This window comes from Etheostoma spectabile, chromosome 23, assembly GCF_008692095.1.
Source record: "Etheostoma spectabile isolate EspeVRDwgs_2016 chromosome 23, UIUC_Espe_1.0, whole genome shotgun sequence".
NCBI lineage: Eukaryota > Metazoa > Chordata > Actinopteri > Perciformes > Percidae > Etheostoma > Etheostoma spectabile.
The window spans coordinates 17,127,476-17,136,405 of NC_045755.1; the positions used below are offsets into that span (position 1 = coordinate 17,127,476).

The following is an 8,930-nucleotide window of genomic DNA, read 5'->3' on the forward strand; positions in this document are numbered from 1 at the left end:
AAGGATGCAGAAAGGTGGATAAATACTGTAGTCAAAAAAATACAGCACGTACGATACGTGGTTAGCTAATTACAGCGAAGAGTACTCATTTCCCAAACTTGTTTTTGTGTCTCTTCCCTAGAGGATGAATCCTAATTTGACTTTGCGGTATCCCCCCTGAATTAAATCCTCGATTTTGTTGTTGGGTTCGCATAAACGACAAAGTAAAAGCCGAAATTAAGGAAACCCTAGGGGCCACGACTGCCCCGAGTCATTGATCTGATCATGGACGTGTCACCATACGGTTCCAAGCTGCATTAACGATTTTTTTTTCTCTGTTTATTCGCAGCCCAGAGATCAAATTCATTCTATCCCAGTTTGCGTGCACAGTAAAAGATGAGACTTGCCGACTCAACCGTGTGCTGGAGTTCCCCAGCACCCAATCCCGGTCCCTACCTTTTGCTGTGTTCGACCCCAGCACCCAAGGACGCCCACACATCCCAGCGGGGGATGATTTGAGTGCAGCTCTGATGTGGAGGAGACAACCAAATGTGCAGTGCTGCTCATAAGTTTAGAACCCATGCCTTAAGTTGACTACAAAGAGGATAAAAAAAAAAACTTTGGAAATTGATCTAAATGTTGCCTTAATTAAAAAAAGTTAGGATAAATCCAACCCTTTAAGGACAGCAATTTTCTTGGAAGTATTGTATCGTAAATACTATAATGTGCTTCCTCTAAAATACGGGGGGCGGGGGAGAGTTCACATGAGGCCCACACACCCCATATCGTGGTTTAATTCCCGATAGCGCAGGTGCACCTTGTTTATAAAACCTTCAGCGGGCCCAGCTGATATTCATGATCCACTGAAGAGGACATGATGCATCCTACACAATGCAGTCTGGCGAGTTAGAAGGTTTTGAATTTCATAGTCCGCAATTAAGCGCTGGTGTGATTGGCATTGAGATGGATCGTAAATGAATGACTCTAGCACGGGGCGCGCTAACGGGGTGAAGAGAAAATAAAATCGCCTGTCCTATGTGAATTTAACAATGTGTGTCTAATCTATGATACTTGCTCCCGCCTGTTTGATAAAAATCATTTATACTTAGTTGATGCTCATTTGTATTGTCACAAAGAAATGGCTGCTGCTAACTCTTTAGTTTACTAGGGTTGTTTTTTTTATTTCTAACGTTCTTTATTAAGGTTCTACAATGAGCCGTATAGAATCAAGTTCCGAGGAAAAGGTCCCTACACGTCTTTAACACCAACGACAGGAACTAAGCTCCCTGCAATGCAGAGAAAAGCTCATCAACTGTCAACCATAAAGCGGTGCAGCGTTTTCTTTTCTGCTGGATGGATTTCAGTTTCTCTCTGGACGCCACCAGCTGGACTCAGGGCCCAGGCACACCTTCACCTGAGGGCCTTGAACCCTTCGCCAGCCCTAGGCTGGGCTGGTACTTACAATCAGCCATTATCAACGCTTAATCTATAAAACTTGCCTCGACACACACAGACACATCTGAGATAAAAACCTCAATAAGCCACACACACCACACACTTTCACTCATTTCAACGTTTTTCCCCCATTCCCTTTCTGTCTTTTTGTTCTTTCGCGCTGGGAATCCTTCTTCTTCAGGCTCTGCTCCATCAGTTCATGACCAATGATTTAATTTTTAGCCTTCATAGAATAAACCACAGCCTGCGGGCTCCCCCGACCAGCAACGTCAGCAATTTCCGTCACAAAAACACCATTTTCCCCTGTTTTTTTTTTTCCTACCAGGTTGTCACACTTGCTTTTGCTTTGTTTCAATCTTTCCAGCCAAGTCTACGTCTGAATGCCCCATAAGGCGAACGGCGTGCAGGCGGGGCCCGCTCTTGAACACGAAGTGGGAATGTGCAAAACAGAGGTTCAGGCCCGGGCTAAGGAGTAAGGAGAAAAACCCGGCACTTCGCAGATCCAGAGAAAGGTCAACAAGATGAACAGGTGATTTTCGTACTCAAAACAGGTGGTTCAAGAGAAGCGCCTCCACGAAGAAGCTTGCTTTGGTCCAAACGCAGCAAGTAGCAGTAATGAGCCTCTAGTAAGAAGAAGCTGATAGCGTTCAGGGAAAGCTACCGCTTCTTCAACTCTAATATGTTTTTAGTACGTTTTCATGTCATTCTATAGCCTCTGTCGAAATGGCGTCAATAAAAAGCAGCTGATGTTGTTTCATTGTTCTTCCAAGACAAGTAAGTTCCAATAAGGCTGGCACTAATTGTTTTTGTCCGTTATCTGTATCAATGTTTTAAGTTATCTGTTCGGGGGAAATATGCTCTTTTGCTAACTTGCTGAGAGCTTTGCTGTTTAACCCCACATTCCAGTTTCTATGCTAAACAAGGTAGCTAAACTGGTAGTTGGTAGCATTTAACATACAACCTACTGTTTGCTTATAGCTCATGTTAAATAGCTTGATTAGAGGTTAATTAGGGATTTAAACTGACCCAAAATACACACTTTACCCAAGATTTTCAGTCTTTATGCTAGCTAATTGCCTGGAGGGCCGTAGCTTCCATTTCGCTCATTAATCATCAGCCACCTACGAGATTCTTGCTTTTCCCAGGAAGAGAGTTGAATATGTTTATACACTTCATCATACCAAACATGTGTAGCCTCGTTGACCGCCCCCAACTATCCCCTCTCTCCATGTCTTCTCTCCAGTTTTATTTAACCCGATGCTGCGTTTGGGGCCCAGACAGCCTCCTTTCTTTGCCTCACCTCTCATTAGCATCTTTTCTTCTCCTTTCCCAATACGGTCGGTTCGACCCGTCACCCACGACGCCCTCAAACGCCTCTGGGTACAGTTTTGAATTCCTGTCAACCATCAGACCAATGATCCAGCTGACGTAGCAGGCGACACAACGTTGCTGCTCTTTGTCGTCATCGTTTTGTATGGAAACAAAAAGCTGCTTGCTGTTCATCGTGGGTAAAACCCGCCTCAAGCGTTTGTGATGGTGCCATCGATTTGGAAAAATTTGGAACGGCTCTGTGGCCAAGGACTGACTTTGCAGAGCAAATCTCAAATTGACGGCAATTCGTCAGGGTGTTTCCCAGCTAACACCAACTATTCATCTTAATATCTTTCTACAAATGTCTTAAGTGGAAATCTTTACAGTTGAGAAGAAATAACCAGCACTTTGTTTTTGCATTTTTGTAGAAAAATTAGTAACTTCCTTATCAAATTATTGCAGATTATCTTCTGTTTTTGATTAACTGAGAATTATTGTTTTCCACACTAATTTTACCCCTTCTAGGCAGTGAGAAAATGTGTGGCCTAGCAATGTGAATGGGGCGTTTGGATAGATCATTGGTATCTCCTCTGTCAGTATGCTGTTTTCATCGACACGCCTCCTTTGGCTTGAAAGGTATTTAAAAATCACTTGTGGTTAGTCACAGTTTTATTAACTTGTTATAAATTCACATCAGCAAAATCAAAACTGTAATTGATGACCAAAATAGACTTTAAATAAACTTTATTTGGTTTAACATGTTTATGTACTCATTGTTCTACATTTAAAAAAAAATAACAAATGTATACACATACAGATAATGGACATTTTTACAGCACATTCAGGGCAGGACTCCATCACTATTCTACCCAGCAGGGGCCGGTACACTCTTCCTATCATACCACAACCGCACCGCACTAGGAAAGGATAAATCACGTAAGAAACTTTCTTGTTTAGAGTAAATATGAACATTGGATATCAGAATTCAGTGTATTGGTTCAAGTATTCAAATTCATGTTTTCGATTTCCGCGTTGGAACATTTTTTTTGGTACAGGGATTTGCCGAGTTGGCATCATTGCAAAAACATGCGGAACAAGGGAAATGTTTGGGTTGTGGTAAAAACTATGAATTTGCAAATGCCTATTAAACTTTTGCTTACACGTAATTTGGTTATATATTATTGTCTACTATTCTAGGTCCACTTTTGACGTGCCGACAGCAATCTGAAACGGTACCATATGATATTTTATATATATACACACACACTGTATATGTTGATAAGATATGGTGGAGCGGTGGAATCAAAATTATACAAAGCTTAAACCTACAAATAAATACTGGAACACTTTCAATGGTAGGTTTAAATTCTCGAGCAAATGCAATACTTTGTGTCATCCTGTTTTTAATAATTCACTGACTTAAAGCTCTATGAACACAACAAAGGCTCGAAGGACTTCCAAAAGCCCTGGCCATGGTGACATCTGAGGAGCACATGTGCTCATTACACACTTTTTTGTGGCGTAACCCTGTGGTTGAGTACTTATGGCAAATCTTCCTGTTTTTTTTTTTTTCAACACTTCTATATCAGAAATGTGGTTTTACTTTCAACCCAAATCACCCCAAACATAAGCAAAATTCGCAAGGAGGGCATTCTTTGCATGTAAAATTAATGACCTGCCTTTCAGTCAGTGATTTTGTTGTTTTTAATTTCAATTAAGTAATTTAACGAAAAGTGTTTTAATGGTTGTAAAACTGTACCCGGAACTCAATTTGACAATGGAACCAGTCTGTGCTATCCCTCACATATTAGTCAAAGAATTTCATATTTCTGCTTTTTTACTATCTTAAAATTAGGTATATGTGTATATAAATTGGATTATGGTAGAATGATTGACTGCATCTGAAAAACGACAGAAGCAGGGGGTAAAAGTGACAAAACATGTTTAAAAAAGCATTAAAAACAAACGTCAAAAAAGCGCCTAAGAATTTCCATTTTCAATTGACCAGAAAGGATCATCGAGTTCATGGTCACGGTGAGACAACACAAGGGTTAAGACGCATGGGTTGCCGATACTGATGGCCCATTGTCAGTGTGTTCTGCGACCAATGGTCAAACTGTGCTCGCAGGAGTGTAGCTCAGCTTCGTCTGCGAAGCAGAGGAAAGCTCCGGTGAAGGCGGTTCGGGTTCAGCCCACGAAACCGTGTCCTTTCAGCCCAGTCCCTGAAACACAGCATTGATCTGTATTGCACGTAGACTCCACACATGGTCCGTTGACCAGACCGACTCTGATCGTCACAGTTGCAGTAAATTTGCAACAGCTTTTCTAAAGATTATCTTTTCACTTGCAGCACAGGTGTTGGGTATCTGCTTTACGCTTTATCCAGCCACAGGAACCCCAAATGGAAGGAGAATCCTGTATGTTTCCCTCCCCGTTTTATTTATATCACTGGGCCCGTTTTCCTTTATACGTTTTACTTTTCCCCCCCGGTTTTGCCCAGGTGGCTTTGTTCTCCTCGTCAAAATGGCTGCCTGTTCCCCATTACCGCAGAGATAATCCCCATGTTATGACCCCAGGAGACGCAAAACCGCCAGATAACCCTTTACACATCGCGCCAAACGTGAGAGAGTGCACAGATATATCATCATTCCTTCCCACTGTGATTCAATAAACTTTTATAGGCTTTGGGTGATCATTTGACCTTTATATCTAATAGTATTTCCCCCCCGGTTTTTCCATGACTTGCCCGTAAAAGTTGTTCATAGACGTGTATGAAATATTGACTCCACAGTAGAACACGGGACGGTGACTCAATTGAAAGGGGTCAAATGTCATTTCACAGATTGACAAATTCCTCTTTGTTGTTGTTGAACTATACGGTGAGTCGGTGGTCGTTTGTGGAAAGAACTCCTCATACAATAAATAGTTATGATGCTCGACCGTTGTTGGCAGAGTTCAAATGGCTACAAACTGAGACTAGCCAATACGTTATGTGGGTAAGTTCAATAAAGGAGCCCAATAGTGGGGTAACTTTAGCCAAATACAGGGGTTGGGTTACCAAAATAACAAAAGAAAGATAACTTGACAACTTCTATATCCGACAGCTGTCCTGGGTAGTCTGGGTATACCAGAACTTGCAACTAAAACTGTTCCTATAAGAAGAGTAAAAACTGCTTTAATAGCCCATTAATAACCGTATGTTACATTTGAACAGGCTTAAAAAAAAATCTTCGAAAAGTCATCAACTACCTGTGATACAAAACTTACTGAGACAATTCAGGATTTTCTGGCCTGTCCGTCTTCATCCCTCGCTTTGGTGTCGAGCAGAGGTTTCGTTGTACGAGAGGGTAACCCCAGCCGCTTCAGGGTCATGGACTCATCCCCCAGGAAACGAGTCCGTTTTTGCTGCTTCCGTTGCGCGCCCGCGTAGCTCGTCTTCCTATCTCGTCGGGAGCCTGCATGGCTACAGTGCCAAGTGGGGCTGCTTCAGCTCAGAACAGCACCAGAGTGTACAGGAAGAGTAACGAATCAGGTATCTACTTTACAATGTTTAGGTTTTTCTCACTATGAGTGTTGGACCAAAGCTCTCGACTCTTATATATTCCGAGGATTTTGCTTACAACTACAACTGTTAAATGTATTTATTGTCATGTATCCTGCGGGGGGCATCCATCATCACGGCCAAATTCACAACTGTAATTTTGAAGCTGTTTTCTGTCCGAAGATGAGTGAATACTCTATTTTGTCCTGCTTAGGACGTGATGATATTCAAATGGATAATACTGGGACACATGGAGGGCTTGTATTTCCAACCACACACAGTTAGAGGTTTTTCAAGATGGCTCACAGGAGGTCAAAGGGCAGATAATATGTTCTTTTCCTAATCGACTCCACATCGGAAATGAACAGGTTGCCATCCAGCACTCTCGCTTTAGCAGGGGGGGGGGGGGGTGCCGGATGATTCTGACGCTGACGTTAAGTGTAGGGGAGGTCGTGTAGGGGAGGGGTCAATGTCTCTGGTCTCTGAGATGAGCGGCAATGGTCTGTCACATGGCGGGAAAGACAATCCTATGAGGACTCACAACTAAAAAGGTCCGTTAAGCACTATGAAAGCACGCAAGACACCAGACTTTTTTCTCACGACAAAACGTGATGACAGACAAGCACCTCTTGGGCGAGGTTTACCCCACTGGGCCTTTTTTGTTTGAAGGCAAATTTTAAAGAAGCGGGGGGCGCAATAAGATCAGCTTGAAGCATTTTATTTTATTAATGACGCACCGACAGTACGCAGGAGACCCCACTTCTCGTTTCACCCCAAGTGGACAATAAGGAAAAACTGCAATGACGTCGGGTGTTTTCTCTAATTCCGAGTTTTGAGTTTTTTGCAACCAGCTCCTAAAAATGTGAGGCGCGTCGCGTAAAAAACGGCGCTCCAGCAACGCTAACACAAAGAAAGCCCAAGTTAATCGGGGCCATCGCCTATGAAGACACTGAGCTACTTCCCGGAAGTACAACGTTGGTATGTCCTATTGGACTACATCCGCTTTAACAGACCAGTATGTAATTTTTCTGCTAGAGTCAGTCTCCTCATTAAAACAATATTAAAATAAAAAGAACAATTGCAGTCATTGTCTCCTGTTAGGTCACACTGGCAAGAGTCGCACCTATACATTCCCCATGAGACCAGATTACGCGCGTTGACTGAAGCATTCACTTTCTCTCTCTCTCTCCTCGGGTGGTCTCTCTCTCTCTCTCATCTCTCTCACTCCGCTCTCTCTCGTCTTTATTTTGCAAATTTTACAAACCATGTTATACAATTTTAAACAATTCGCATCATAGAACAAACAAGATGTTCTTTTCCTACAGGGAACATTATAATTTTACTTGGGGGAAAAAAAAAAAATAGATAAGTATATAATATATATTAAAATGTAAGTAAGGCATGTTAAAACCAACACCAGAAGAAAAAACCACTGAATTCCATCACTTTTCCAGCGCGCTTGTACTTTCTTTATGAGAGGCCTATGGCCACTCATGCTGCATCCCATTTAGTACCAAATTAATTGTTAAGAACCAAAAACACAAACCCACATACCCGGTCAACATTTACTACACAAACGACCCAAAGCAAACAAAAAAAAATAATAATTTCAGAGGCGCTGGGGCTCAACCATGCGTAGTACTTAGCAATATATATACAATGTATTGGGCTCAACCACACACAACACACACCACACCCACACAAACACACACCAACACACACATTCACACACACACCTTGAGCTTAACACCAGCATCAACGAGCTAAGCTTAAGCAGGAATAGCTACTAGCGTTCGTAAAATAAATTTAAACCTAAAAGCGAAAAATATGCATAAAACTTACCAAGCTGCCCATCATTGAAGAAAACGGGTCATCCTCCTTCTGTCTTATAACTGTTAGGTTACATTTAAAACTCCTAAACGAACTGGAATGTGCGCTAGTGCTACGGTTATGTTGATCTGCTAGTATGCTTCAGTTAGCTAACTGGTCCGAAAAATGTCGAAGTAGGTGGCCGTTAAGTTCAGAAGGCCCCCCTGTCAATGAACACGCCCAAAAAGGGGAGAAAAACGAAATTTGAGGTTCTAAAGAATCATTAATCGACAAGTCCTCGAAGTAGAACTTTTCACAACGGAGAGCGACAGGGAAGAAATCTGATTGGCATAAAAGCTGTAATTATGAGATGCCAGCCTGAAGCAGCACAACCGAGCTCGAGGTTGATGAGAGTATGATGAATGATGGTATTGACTTGTGAACGGATTGTAAAATGCATTTGAAATTAATAAATATATGTACTATAATATAGTTTTAGAAAATACATCTTAGGCTATAATTATAAATATAACTATCGGATGCTGAAAATCTCTTGCCAGACAGAAGAGGCCTGGCTGGCCCTATGGCACACACTCTGCGTGTAAAGGTCCTACCACCAAGTGAACCACTAGGGACCAACAGGTTTATAGATTTGAGGGGACAATGGCTTATTAGACCAACAGGCACCCTATGACGAAAGAGAGCTGAGCCACAAGGCAAAAGCTCTCATGAACGAGTCATTTCATTCCCTACCCTAACCAAAGTGCGTTACTTATTTACGTGGCTTCAAACATGGCAAGTTTGGGGGGAGATGACTCTCTTCACCTTTTAAAAT

At 42.1% G+C, this 8,930-nt stretch overlaps 1 long non-coding RNA gene across 1 annotated transcript in view; it reads right to left on the reverse strand.

Moving 5' to 3' along the window:
- Positions 1-8,011, reverse strand: part of LOC116673384 (uncharacterized) — a 24,097-nt gene extending 16,086 nt beyond the window's left edge. Inside the window, exons 1-2 of the long non-coding RNA XR_004327829.1 lie at positions 7,978-8,011; positions 1,531-1,536 (exon numbers count right to left, since the gene is read on the reverse strand). This is a non-coding gene — a long non-coding RNA (uncharacterized LOC116673384). The remainder of the gene's footprint in view (positions 1-1,530; positions 1,537-7,977) is intronic.
- Positions 8,012-8,930: the final 919 nt, after the last annotated feature.